Below are 14,782 nucleotides of genomic sequence, written 5' to 3'. Positions count from 1 at the left end.
CAACTTCTTTCCTAGGGATTCCTACCGTTACCGTACGTATACACCAACTGCGAAGATGCCAACTCCAGCAGTTGCGCTTGATAGCACACGACTGTATGGTAGCGCTCGACACTTATCCGTCCAACTGGAATCATGGCGATGGGGGAAAATTTACGCTCATATTGGATAGAAAAGGAAAGGGTAGCGTGGAAGCTGTGCAGATTGTTTGTGGGGTGTGGGTGGGGTGGAAGGTGGATGGAGGAAGTGGTGGTGGTAGTGGTGGTGGTGGTGGTGGTGGTGGCGGCACTAAGAAAAAACAAAAGAGATGAGTAAATCGGGGCCGACCTGCCAAAGTATCGTCCTTTGTCAGTGGCAGGTGACGCAGTATGGTGGGGCGTAGGGACGTTACACCGCTCTCCCGATCGTTGTCGGCTTTTCTAGACGTTGGAGCCGCTGCTGCACATACAATTAGCTCCCCAATCGCCCTGACGTCGCTGTGACTCATCCCTCAGCACTCCGTCTTCAGGCCACAAGTAGCTCATCCGGACCACCCGACCGCCGTGTCATCCTAAGCTGAGAATGCGGATAGGAGGGGCATCTGGACAGAACACCGCTCTCCCAGTCGTTATGATGGTTTTCTTTGACCGGAGCCGCTACTATTCGGTCGAGTACCTCCTAAATTGGCATCACGAGGCTGAGTGCACCCCGAAAAATGGCAGCAGCGCATGGCGACCTGGATGGTTACCCATCCAAGTGCCGGCCACGCCCGACAGCGCTTAACTTCGGTGATCTGACGGGAGCCGGTGTATCTACTGCGGAAGCGCTGTGACTAGTAAGGTTAAATTTCAAATAGCGTGCTAAGGCAACTCTATTGCAACTTCTTTTTATAATATGCAGTACACAAAACTGGGGTGTTCGTAAGGTTCGCTGGACATTACATTCGAGTGGAAATCTGAATCCCTCGTTCACCGGCAACGTCACAAGGCATTGCTGTAACTCTCAACTTAGTTACATTATTGTTGGCCTATTACTGCGTAGTGTATTGGCGTTAGGTAGTCACTAAATGAAGAATGGGGTACAGAGAAGAACATGGTATGATACTACTTTCAAGTGTGAAGTAATTCTTTAGGCTGGAAAATATGGTAACTGTAGGGTAAGGCTAGAGTTCAATGTAGTTGAGAGTAACATTCGTCTGTGGAAGAATCAGAAATTGGCATTATTCGCAACTAGCGCTTCTAGAAAGAAATTCACAGGTCCTCACAAAGGAAGGCATCCTGAAGTCGGAGTAAAAGTTTTGGAAGTCTTCCTTGGAAGGAGGAAGAATGCCTGTTGCTCAGAAATAGAGCAAAAGAAATGGCTGTAGCACTTAATATACAGAGAGAAGAGTTTAAGGTTAGCCGTGGACGATTTGATTGCTTTCTGAAATGGGTACCCTTATCTCTTCGGCGCCGTACAACAGTATCCTAATTGCTTCCAAGGATTTTGAGAACAAAACGTAAAAGAATTTCAACGGTATGTCAAAACATTTTGGAAAGAGAAGAAATTTTCAAGGGCCAAATAGGCAACACTGACGAGATGTCAATTTGGTGTGACATGCCACGTAACTCCACGATTGATGAGAAGGGGAGAAAAAAAGTTACTATCTCAGGGTGTGAAAAACGGCGCCGAACTGTAATGCTGGCAATCATAGCAGATGGGCACGAACTTCCACCTTTCTTAATCTCGAAGGGGGAAACAACAACAAGAACTCTAAAAATAAAAATCTGCTCCCTGATGACGTCATTGTTCGAAATCAAGAGAAGGGCTGGATGACTTTAATGCCTGATTAGCTTCGAAACATGTCAGCTCCATCCCGATGGGTTTCCGAGCTAGCATCAATGCTTAACCTTGATCTCATTTCGACGTAAAAAAGGACATGATGAATGACTTCTGTTTTACAGCCTCTAGAAATTAGTGCAAAAAGCCTTCAGAGTTTCATTCAGGAACAGTACGAAAAATGCCAGAATGAAAATTTTCACCCTGCAATAGAGTGTGCGCTGATATGAACGTTCCTGGCAGATTAAAACTTTTTGCAGGCACGGGACTCAAACTCGGGACCTTTATCTTTCACGGGAAAGTGCTAAACCGCCTTTTTTTGTTTTGTGTTGAACGACTTTTTTCCAGCTGTCACAGTCTTGTGCATCCTCACTTTTTAGAAACAAACACTAGGAGACATTATACATAGCATATTAAATATGATTACCCAACGGCTACAACAGCAGAGGACATGAGAAACAAAAACAAATAAGGCTGCAAATGCAGAGCCATCCCTGAATAAACATTGTGACGAAAAAGATTTAGAAGATGAAGAAAAATCAGGGAGGCTTGTTGCGCCTTGCTCCACATCGTCGTTCCGTTAGAACGTTAGTTGTGTCGTTGGGACGTGGGGTCGTCCCGTCTTGGTTGGCGCGTTTCATCGAGAGTCCAGCTTCTGGGCGGGTTGGCGAAAATCCTCTGTAAATAATTCACGAAAGGGGCCCGATAGTATCGACGTCGGAGCAGAGTTCAAAAACGGTTGAAATGGCTCTAAGAACTATGGTACTTAACATCTGAGGTCATCAGTCCCCTAGACTTAGAACTACTTAAACCTAACTAACCTAAGGACATCACACACATCCATGCCCGAGGCAGGATTCGAACCTGCGACCGTTGCGGTAGCGCGGTTCCAGACTGAAGCGCCTAGAACCGCTCGGCCACTCAGGCCGGCGATCAGTTAGGACAGCACTGCGTTTCATTACCCTGGCGTCCGAGTACATCTGTGTAGTATTTGCTGCTGGTCGCTGTGCAAGGAGGACATCAAAAGCAGACCCGCTATGGCAAAAAAGGCATTTCTGGCCAAGAGAAGTCTACTAATATCAAATACCGGCCTTAATTTGAGGAAGAAATTTCTGAGGATGTACGTCTGAAGTACAGCATTGTATGGTAGTGAAACATGGACTGTGGGAAAACCGGAACAGAAGAGAATCGAAGCATTTGAGATGTGGTGCTATAGACGAATGTTGAAAATTAGGTGGACTGATAAGGTAAGGAATGAGGAGGTTCTACGCAGAATCGGAGAGGAAAGGAATATGTGGAAAACACTGATAAGGAGAAGGGACAGGATGATAGGACATCTGCTAAGACATGAGGGTTCAAATGGTTCAAATGGCTCTGAGCACTATGGGACTCAACTGCTGATGTCATTAGTCCCCTAGAACTTAGAACTAGTTAAACCTAACTAACCTAAGGACATCACAAACATCCATTCCCGAGGCAGGATTCGAACCTGCGACCGTAGCGGTCTTGCGGTTCCAGACTGCAGCGCCGTTAACCGCACGGCCACTTCGGCCGGCTAAGACATGAGGGAATGACTTCCATGGTACTAGAGGGAGCTGTAGAGGGCAAGAACTGTAGAGGAAGACAGAGATTGGAATACGTCAAGCAAATAATTGAGGACGTAGGTTGCAAGTGCTACTCTGAGATGAAGAGGTTAGCACAGGAAAGGAATTCGTGGCGGGCCGCATCAAACCAGTCAGTAGACTGATGACAAAAAAAGTGGTCACAGCAGTCGTCGTAGAAACATACCCCATTTTAGTGTTGCACTAACAGAGGGACAGATCTCATTTCCCCATCGGATGGAGATGGTAAATCCATGTCATCCGCCCATGAAAACTGTTCGTCAGTTTCAACATTGATCAGAGGTGGCGGCGCTGGACGAGTCGGCTCAATCGCTTCGGTGACGAGCGGCTCTTCTTCACAGTCTCTGTAGGACAGATCAACGCCTTGTGGAGGACACGTCTCCGTGGCACCGGTAAAAGATTTGTCGTGTATTCCATCAGATTTGTGTGCCACCTCTTCGTCCTGCGAAGGTGGCTCATTGGACGATTCTTATGTCGTGCAGCGTTTCTTGAGGCGTTTAGGCGACTTTTGCTTTCAGCAGTATGTATCGGTGTCTGAGGAAGGAAGTGATTTGCGTCGTTCCGGTACAAAAGCTGCGGCTGCTATTAAGCCGTCTTCAATCTCCATAAGACTGTCGCAGGTGTCCTAATGAACTTCGAGCTTGAGTGTCTCCGGTTGTAATCACGTTCGCGGGCGGCATTGCTTGTGGCAAGGTGCTGTGTGGCGTCCGGTTGCATCGGTTCTGTGAGATGCTGTGAAGTGCGTCTGGTAAGGGCTGGGCGTGTAGTGTCGCTGCATAGTCGATGTAAAGGGCGGTTGTGGTTCGATCAGTCTTCGTATCGTCGTGCCGTAGTTGTGTAATGCGGCGTTTCAGGCATCCATTACGGACGTGGCCGTCTTTGCCACAAATGGAACATGTTCGAGGTTGTCCGCCGTAAATCACTCATGCGCGGCAGCCGCCTATAGAAATTTATGACGGGACGTGCCGTTTGAGACCTATTCGGAGTTGTCTCACGCCATTAAGCACCGTATACGTCGTAAATTGTGCCCATGTTTCGGCTAATAACTGGACTTTTCCATACGGTCTTAGCGCAGCAATGACTTCGCCTTCATGCACCTCGAACGGCAGTTCGAAAACACGGATCGTTCGAAGGCAAAGTCCTGCGTGGTCCACATTCACAGCCCGATGTTGATTGAATTTTAGTCCACGACGCGTCCGTTGGATAATCTCTTTGCTAGCAGCGTCGGAAGTCATCTTAAAATAAACTGCTCTGCTAATGATAGGTGTATGCTGATGAGACCGTCACTGGGGATCTTCAAGTCTTCACTTAGGAAGTGATAGACGGCTAGTGTTTGGGTCGTGGGTATTCATTCGAAAAGGTGAACTTAAGAGTGTTCTTCCTGTAAGAGTTGAAGATACGCATCACCTCGCACAACGGGGGAGACGGCTGCGCGCGGTCCGCACTGCTACCCTGCCAAAGGCACACTTTGAGCGACTGAGTTACCCAGACATGACTCATGACCCGTCCTCATAAGTTGCTTCCAGAAGTATACCCCTCCGTCCCTCCAAACTTTACAGTTCTCCTGCGAAACTCGCAAGACTAGCACCCACGGAAGAAAGGATATTTCGGAGACATGGCTTAAATACAGGCTGGGGGATGTTTCCACGATGAAATTTTCACTCTGGAACGGAGTAGGCGCTGATGTGAGACTTCGAGAAGAACTTCCGCGGAGAGTGGCAGGTAGGAAACGAGGTACTGTCGCAAGTACAGCTGTGAGGACGGATCATGGGTCGTACTTGGGAAATTCAGTCGGCAGAGCACTTGCCTGCCAAAGGCAAAGGTCCCGAGTTCGAGGCTGGGTCCGGCACACTGTTTAAATCTGCCAGTAAGTTTCCGTACGAAAAATTGTTTTGCGAACCGTACCGTGATTTGGCTCCGAAAGGAAAAATTAAGTGTGCTTCACCCGACATTATTGTACACTGGGTTTTGGCTGATTGGAAAAGCACCGAAACACGAATGACCGTAAAACCACTCTACAAACGTTGTGTTTCAAATATTCTGGACGACAGTGAAACTGATATGCTTTAAAAAGACATCAAGGAAGATGGCGAAAGAGGAAATGAATCTGTTTGTAATGTAGACTCCTAATGAGGATACCAGTAATGATGACATTAGTAAACAATGACCAGTAACGCCTGCGATTTACACTATGTTAGTCTGCATGTCATGTAGATAATCAAGTTAGGCGTTCTTTTTTAATAAAGACTGCGTCACTTAACGATGGGTCACTTAAACATTGTTGTTGTTTTGATAGTTTACGTATACATCCATTGTTGTGTGAAATAAATTTAGCCTACCAGTGATGCGCCAACCAACACCTCATGTTTTTAATCTTTAAAAATGGGGCGCGCATTACATTTCATGGCGGGTTGGAGTCACGTAAATACAGCTACCACAGTACGTCTGGCAAAGCGCGAGGCTTTTTGTAATGATTCATCCATCACGTGAGGACGTTAAGCACGGCGACCTACTTGGGGAAGTAGCTTGTTACCCGGCACCAGGTACAACAGAATTCAGTCATAAAAGTCATGAGATACCTCTTTACATCGTGTCGGGTCTCCTTTTACGCGGCGTAGTGTGGCAACTCGACGTGGCGTGGATGCAACAAGTCGCTTAAAGTCCCCTGCAGAAATGTTGAGCCATGCTGCCTCTATAGCCGTCAAAAACTGCAGAAGTGTTGCTGGTGCAGGATTTTGTGCACTAACTGACCTCTAGATTATTCTGTGCGAATGCGCACGGTTTGGCCGAGCTCTTACGGGAATCGTCAACTTAATCTGGTTCGGGTAATAGTGAATGGGCAAATATCTATTAGGATCACTACGAATGTAAGTTGTAGACAGTTGGGAATGTGGGTCCCACGGGAAGCGTGCACGGGACATGTCGCACTATCCTCTGTGCCCTCGGTGGCTCAGATGGATAGAGCGTCTGCCATGTAAGCAGGAGTTCCCGGGTTCGAGTCCCGGTCGGGGCACACATTTTCACCTGTCGCCATTGATGTATATCAACTACACCTGTCGGCAGCTAAGGGTTTGGATTTAATCATAATTTCATTCTAGAGAAGGAGCACGGTCATCAATGGTATCTGTTCTTTCGGGAAGGATACCATCTTCATATAATGAAGATGGTGAAGTGTGTGAAGGTCGTAGTTACGGCCGTGTGATGTTTTGGAGGTTTTCTTTCACTTAACAAGACGTTTATTCTTTGGCTTTCTTTCCTACATCGTCATAATTCCTTTGTGCCTCTCCCAAAATGACGACAACCATGTACGCTGAGGTGAACGTATAGATTCCTGGTTTGACACACACTCATACACACCGTTGCACCTCATCTGCTATATCACGAGACCTTACTCCCACAAAAAATCTATGGGACTATTTGTAACAACAGGTAAAATGTAGGAATACATATCATTGCGGCTTGCTAGCACTACTGGATCTTACCATCAGTGAGACGTTTTTACTGCATATGCCATACCTGAAGAAATTATATATACTCTTTCCCATCCAACTGAGGCCATTATCAAGGCTAGAGGTTACGTCCCCTCAGATCCTAGAATAGCATTACAGAATTTAGGCATTGTCAGCTGTTAGTGATGTAATGACTCCATGTGAGCCGCTACATGGTTCTATGGATGTCAAGAGCAGTGTAGCCAATCATTGTGCAGAGCTTCGAATACGGCTACGTTGGGTCAGAGAGGTATTATTGGCCACTAGTCGTCACCCAGTGTAAGGATGGTACAGGTAAAAACCGCTTACGTTCTCTGGGCCCTACCGGCCACCGTATGTGGACCCCGGACGGGAGAGGCGATTAGGTTACTCTTCCCTAGAACGCCGGTCAATGCGGATGCTCTGAATAGCATCTCCGTCTGTTGAGTTGAAATGTGTGAGGGATTTGTTTGAGTTCCCGGTAGCCACTCTGGTGTGTGGTGGCACTCAATCATGCCGCACTAATTCTATCAGGGAACACTGTTAGTTTCAGTAATATTCATTTTTTTCGAGGAGACCTTTTGTGCAAATGTAACTTTTGGACAAGCGGTGCCACCACATGTGGTACAGCTTTAGTTAGCTTAGCGAATTATGTATGGATGTGCTTTGTGATAAATTTTATTGAATTTACCGTCCAATTTGTATTTCATTCCCACAGACTCAGTAACCCGTACTGTGGTGCACGTGTGTTTCTCTGAACATCGTGAGGTTCCAGTTCGACGTAAACATCTCTCGTGTTCTAATTGAAGCCTCAGTTTCATGACGGAGTAGATGTGCTCTTGTTTGGTAAACTTATTTACAAAATTACTGGGTTGTACGGAATTTTAGAACTGGACTTTGTTCTCTGAAACTGACCGTTAAAGGCAGTCGCGCTATGTCGCAGTGAGCTTACATGTGCGTTAGGGAAGCTTTTTTCCAAATTCTATCTTTCGTTGTGTGAGTAATCAATATGAACGTGGTGTGTGTGATCTTGATAAATCGTATCCAGTAATTTAGCAGTCTTGCCCCACATGTGTCGGTCCAGATGCTACGCTGTATAACGTGCCATGTGTCGATGAACGCGCTAGCATCCCAAGTAACTGTGTTTTAACTTCAGTGTGTGTGTGTGTGTGTGTGTGTGTGTGTGTGTGTGTGTGTGTGTGTGTGTTTGTTACTGTTAATGAGAAAATAAATGTGAATTACTGTCAAATTACTTACTGTTACATCTCTCCGCCCCATTCCGCTCCTTAGTCAGAGTCCTTTAAATGTCAGTTTGCACCTTCTCTTAGCAATGTTTCAATAAAATTTATAATGATTATTGGATTGGTATTTTATTAAATCATAAAATGATCTGTGGTGTGGTGACTTTTTATTAGTTTAATCAATATTTAAATAAATTTGGCCCATTAATCAGAAATTTTGTGTTTGGTACTTGTTGCAAGCAAAGCAAACGTAGCATCTACTTGTAGAGTCATTTTTGAGAGTTAGCGAATCAGTAAAGAGATATTTTGCGTAGCTGATCTTACCAGTACCTTAAAGTAGTAAACGACGACAGGTATCATTCAGCATGGAAGGAACACCGAATTTGAAAACACGAGTAAATTCATAAGTTAGTTTGTTAAGTCATCGTGCCAAATGAAATGAATGCGGTGAGGAAATTAGGAAGAAATCTTTTACATGAAGAATTTGTAAATTAATAGGCTTATCCTATGGTGGACAAGATGTATAGGAAGACACATGGTCAGATAAACGACAGTCTGGCCAGGCCTATCAATTTACCAAGGCACAAGGCATTTTTATAGAGCGGCATAGGAAATATACTCTATTTTGGAACTACACAAGTCAGATGTTCTGTGATATATGCTGCCAATGCATTGGGAGGTAAGCAGTACACATAGTTAAGTGTGTGAAAAGGGTCTCTGTGTGCTTATCAACTATGTATCCTTATCCATACATAAGAGACTTTAGTGAAACACGCCCAATATTTTTCAACAAAATACGTGAGAGGTAGAAAGGGAAACCAACAATACATTTTAACAAACCGCAGTAGATGTAGCACCAAACGACGACAGCTCAAAATTAGTAGGCCAATGACTTTATAACTGAATGTGAACTACGTGTTCAGCCATTAGCAGCTATCGAGACGACCATGAAGCATGGAAGGGTCAACGTTCTGTAGACGATGAAGACGTGGAAGTTATAAGCTACTGTCCGACAAATATGGTGAAAGTAATCTGCTGTGTAATTTTGAAAGGAATTTACCTGTAATTCATCTTAAGGCAAAAATTGGAAACTAAATTTAATTGATAGGCTTGGGATCTGAACACCGTTTCTACCGAATTCCGGTCCAAAGCTTTTAATTACTGCACCACCTCGGTCGGATTTGATTTGTGATCATGTTCTCGCTGGTAGAGGGAAAGCGATGACGTTAATGCACCGTTTCCATTTAGTTAAAAGAAAACTACGAAAACGTCAGGCATCATACTAAGTTGAATAACGCTCGACTTTCCGATTGGAAAAGAGCTTCATCTATTCTCCTCAATCGGCAAAGTTTTCTAATAAAATAGATACAAATTATGTATTTTACGGGTTCATTTGGTATTAAAGGCCGGTATTTCACTGACAGAAGTATGTAGTATGATTGTGTTATTGTTCTGATTAGTAAAATTTTCTCCACTATGTCAGTGCCGTCCGGTGTATCTACCGGACCTAACATTTTACGCATAGTTACCCTACACTTAAAAAACAATTAGAATCTAAGCCGTATTTAATCACATGACCAACTAACAAATCCTTAGAAGAATGGTTTCTTTAAAAACTTTCCTGAACCGACGAGAACAATGAAGTAACCCTTTTCGTTGCAGGTGGCGTTGCTGTTTGCCCGTGAGTCGCCATGCCAGTAGTACCTGTAATTCTCTGCTCTGTCTGGTCACTGAGGACAACGAAATGTCACTGCTGTAGAGTTCAGCCGGGACGTTTCGCTTGAATATAACGGAAAGTCGCAAAGAAGAACGTTGCATGATGAGTTTCGAACTAATATTCTGTTACATCCAGAAAGCAGAGTGAAAAGAGACCCATTAGATACATCACAGAGTATTCAGTAGTATGTAAGGTTGCTTTATTTAATAAGACTTTGTAAGAGAGACGCGACACCGTTTCGAAATATTGCATTGTGAGTGAAGTAATTCGTCCGTTTACAAAAATCTATGAACCACAATGGGTGACAGATGTCGCACCGTATCAAAAGCCGATATGAAAATCACTTAAACGAAGAAAAAGTATATGACACACATCATTTACGTTACTTACACACAAAAAAACTACGTCTTACAGTCAACGATTCTCTTGGAACAATTTATGAATTACGTACCCGCACTGTCTGCATAGTTAACAAAATGCATAGGAAAACACTTATTTCATTGGTGAGAATTAAAAGTAACGTGTTGCATATTTACCAGTACATTGTATTTAAGTTGACCATAAAATAATAAAAAATCAGATTTGTTTTTCTTTTTAAGTCATCAGATCCCACCCACCACGAATTCCTGTCTTACGCCAACCTTTTCTTCTCGCATAGCGGTTGCACCCTACGTCCTCAATTAAATTGTAGAACGTATTCAGTCAGTTTACCAACTATAGATCGCTCTAGTGCCGTGAAAGTTATTCCCTAATGCCTTAAAACATGTTCTACTACGTGTCCCATTTTTTTGTGTTTTCCACATGTTTTCTTTGCTGAGTCTGCAGAAAAACTCACATCTCATCAGCGTCGAACTGAAAAACTACATCTCAAACTGTTCGATTCTCTTCTATTCCGGTTTTCTCGCATTTCTTTCTTGGCCAATATTAATGGTATTGTCATCAGGACAGAGACTGAAGTATGTGTTCCTCCTGGAATAATGGTTTATTGTTAATTCTGTTCACTTCTCAAAATACAGCATTCCCCATCGTTTCTCTGCGGCATCCATAGTGCTCTAGACAACGGCGCTGCCGGCCTGAGTGGCCGAGCGGTTCTAGGCGCTTCAGTCTGGAACCGCGCGACCGCAACGGTCGCAGGTTCGAATCCTGCCTCGGGCATGGATGTGTGTGATGTCCTTAGGTTAGTTAGGTTTAAGTAGTTCTAAGTTCTAGGGGACTAATGACCTCAGCTGTTAAGTCCCATAGTGCTCAGAGCCATTTGAACAACGGCGCTCAGATTGATACCGTGTATCTTAATTGCAGGAACGCATTTGAAACATCATACACTTCTGTTTAGTGAAAGAAATACGAGCTTACCGAGTATCGGAATAGATTCAAGATTTACTTGCAGATAGAACACCTCGCTCTTAACGGAACCAAATCGAGAGAAGTAAAGGTAATTTCCGGCGTACCCCAAGGAAGTGTGATAGGAACGTTACAGTTTATTATGTATATAAATGATCTAGTAGAAAGCTTCGGATGCTCTTTAGGACTGTTCCCAGGAGATGCGGTTGTCTATAAAAACGCAGCAACACTAGGAAACAGTACTGATTTGCAGAACGATCTGCAGAGGTGTGATGAATGTTGCAGGTTCTGGCAGTTGACCATCAACATCAATGACTGCCAACGCATAGGAAAAGCAATCAATTAATAAACCACTACACCACTGTTGGCAAATTGCTGGAAACAGCATCTCCATAAAATATGTAGGAATAAGTAACCAGAGCGACCTTACGTGGAATGAAGACGTAAAACAAATAGTAGGAAAAGCAGCTGCCAGAATGAGATTCATAGGAACAACCTTAAGGAAATGTAACTAATCCACGAATGAAGTGACTTACAAGGCGCTTGTTCGACCGATTCTTGAGTAGCGTTCATCAACCTTGGATCCATACCAGGTAGGATGAGAGGGAAGATTCAATGAACACCGAGCGAGGTGGCGCAGTGGTTAGCACACTGGACTCGCATTCGGGAGGACGACGGTTCAATCCCGTCTCCGGCCATCCTGATTTAGGTTTTCCGTGATTTCCCTAAATCGCTTGAGGCAAATGCCGGGATGGTTCCTTTGAAAGGGCACGGCCGATTTCCTTCCCCATCCTTCCCTCACCCGAGCTTGCGCTCCGTCTCTAATGACCTCGTTGTCGACGGGACGTTAAACACTAATCTCCTCCTCCTCCTCCAATGAACAGCGGCACGTTTCGTCTGGGGTTCTTTACTCGGCAAGGTGGCTTACAGTGATGCTCAACAAACTCCAATAGCAGACGTTACAAGAGAGGCGTTGTACATCACAGAGAAAACGCCACCCTGTTAATTTACGACTTGAATGTCACACATTAACCCTAGAATACTAAACGAGAGAGATTGTTACTTTGCTACTAAACCATCATAAATTTTACTCCTCCAAATTTATTCAAAGGTAGTCATAATGTATTGCTTATGCATTATTTAAATACTATTATTAGATCTCCAATGTTCTGTTGCATACCAAATTAAGCACAAAAGTCCAGTTTTTATATTCTGCTACAGTCATAAATTTTACGAGGTTTTAGTAACATAGGTTTAAGAAATAAACGGGTACGTCTCACATGGTCAACAGCTGCCGAAATATATGTGGGTGGAAGAAACTGTTTGCCGAAAACGAATTTCCAGAATTAGATTTATATTTCTTGGGAATTACACTGTCGTATGGGTGGATTGGCTGCCAAGTGGAATATGTCCAAAACTCACGGACTAAATTAAGCTTGCTGCTCATAATTATATATTTCTCGAGTAATGTTGGGCATGGCAGTTACTTAAAAATTTATCCTTTCTACCACAGTATATATATATTTATGTTGTTGTTGTTAATGTTGTTGTTGTGGTCTTTAGTCCAAAGACTGGTTTGGTGCAGCTCTCCATGCTACTCTAAATTGTGCAACCCTCTTCATCTCCGAATAACTACTGTAACCAACATCCTTCTGAATTTGCTTACTGTATTCATACACTGGTCTCCCTCTACGACTTTTACCCCCTCCCCCCACGCTTCCGCCCAGTACTAAATTGGTGATCTCTTGATGTCTCACAGTTTGTCTTACCAACGGATCCTTTCTTTTAGTCGGGTTGTATCACAGATTTCTCTTCTCCCCAATTCTATTCAGAACCTTCTCATTAGTTAAGTGATCGACCCATCTAATCTTCAGCACTCTTCTGTAGCACCACATTTCAAAAGCCTCTATTCCCTTCTTGTCTAAACTGCTTATCGCCTATAGTTCACTTCCATGTATAGCTGCACTCCATACTAATACTTTCAGAAAGGACTTCCTGACACCGAGCGAGGTGATGCAGTGGCTAGCACACTGGACTCGCATTCGGGAGGACGACGGTTCAATCCCGCGTCCGGCCATCCTGATTTATGTTTTCCGTGATTTCCCTACATCGCTCCAGGCAAATTCCGGGATGGTTCTTCTGAAAGGGCACGGCCGACTTCCTTCCCGTTCTTCCCTAATCCGATGAGACCGATGACCTCGCTGTTTGGTCTCTTCCCCCAAACAACCCAACCCCAACTTCCTGACAAATGTGTACTCGATGTTAACACATTCTCTTCTTCAGAAACGCTTTTCTTGCCAGTGCCAGTCTACATTTTATATCCTCTCTACTTCGACCATCACCCGTTATTTTGCTTCCAAAATAGAATTTACTACTTTGTCTCATTTCCTAATGGCCATTATTCCATTATCCTCGTTTGGGTTTTATTGACGTTCATTCTATATCCTCCTTTCAAGACACTGTCAATTCCGTTCAAATGCTTTTCCAAGTCCTTTGCTGTCTCTGACAGAATTACACTGTCATCGATAAACCTCAAAGTTTTTGAAACTTCCTAGCAGATTATAACTGTGTGCCGGACCGAGACTCGAACACGGGAAGTAGAGCACTTGCTCGCGAAAGGCAAAGGTCCCGAGTTCGAGTCTCGGTCCGACACACGATTTTAATCTGCCAGGAAGTTACATATCAGCGCACACTCTTCCGCAGAGTAAAGATTCTCATTGTGGCCTCAAAGTTTTTATCTCTTCTCCCTGGACGTTAATTCCTACTCCAAATTTTTCTTTCGTTTCCTTTATTGCTTTCTTAATATACATAATGTATAACATCGGGGATAGGCTACAACCCAGTCTCACTCCCTTCTCAACCATTGCTTCCCTATCGTGCCCCTCGACACATAATTGCCATCTCGTTTCCGTACAAATTGTAAACAGCCTTCCGCTCCTTGTATCTTAGCCCGCCACCTTTAGTATTTGAAAGAGAGTATTTCAGTCAACATTGTCAGAAGCTTTCTTTAAGTTTACAAACGCTATAAATGGAGGTTTGACTTTCCTTAACCTATCTTCTATGAGAAATCTTAGGGTCAGTATTGCCTCGCGTCTTCCTACATTTCTAGGGAATCCAAACTGATCTTCCCCGAGTATCAGCCCATTTGGCAGCCAACCCGCACATATATTTGACTCATTTTAAACTCAAAAAGCAATTTCCACTTGAAATGAATAGTTCTGTATTTTTAAATGCGGGCAAATGAAATATATTTCCCCTAACAAAGAGAAAGAACCTCATAATATGCGATAACGAGGCTAGTGCTGAACTTCTGAAGTCGATCTCATGATTTAAATATATACCGCTACGGTCGCAGGTTCGAATCCTGCCTCGGGCATGGACGTGTGTGACGTCCTTAGGTTAGTTAGGTTTAAGTAGTTCTAAGTTCTAGGGGACTGATGACCTCAGAAGTACCATAGTGCTCAGAGCCATTTTTGATAATCCTAAGAAGGGAAAGGAAATAGGACGATCAAGACAAACTTATGATAGGAAAGGCGAGTGCAATATTTAAATTTGTAGCGGGATTTCTGAGAAAGTGCAGTGCATCTACGAAGGAAATGT

General features: G+C 44.0%; 1 protein-coding gene and 1 non-coding gene across 2 annotated transcripts in view; one reads left to right on the top strand and one right to left on the bottom strand.

The window, feature by feature from the left end:
* The window catches only part of LOC124595037 (facilitated trehalose transporter Tret1-like), a 326,026-nt gene that overhangs the window by 299,247 nt on the left and 11,997 nt on the right, over positions 1 to 14,782 (bottom strand). The gene's annotated exons all lie outside the window — the stretch shown is intronic.
* Trnat-ugu lies at positions 6,355 to 6,429 on the top strand. The gene has a single exon. It is a non-coding gene; the product is annotated as a tRNA-Thr (tRNA).

Source organism: Schistocerca americana, chromosome 2, assembly GCF_021461395.2.
Source record: "Schistocerca americana isolate TAMUIC-IGC-003095 chromosome 2, iqSchAmer2.1, whole genome shotgun sequence".
Classification (NCBI taxonomy): Eukaryota; Metazoa; Arthropoda; class Insecta; order Orthoptera; family Acrididae; genus Schistocerca; species Schistocerca americana.
Note: the sequence above shows the minus strand (reverse complement) of the source record. Positions and strands in the feature narration are given on the sequence as shown.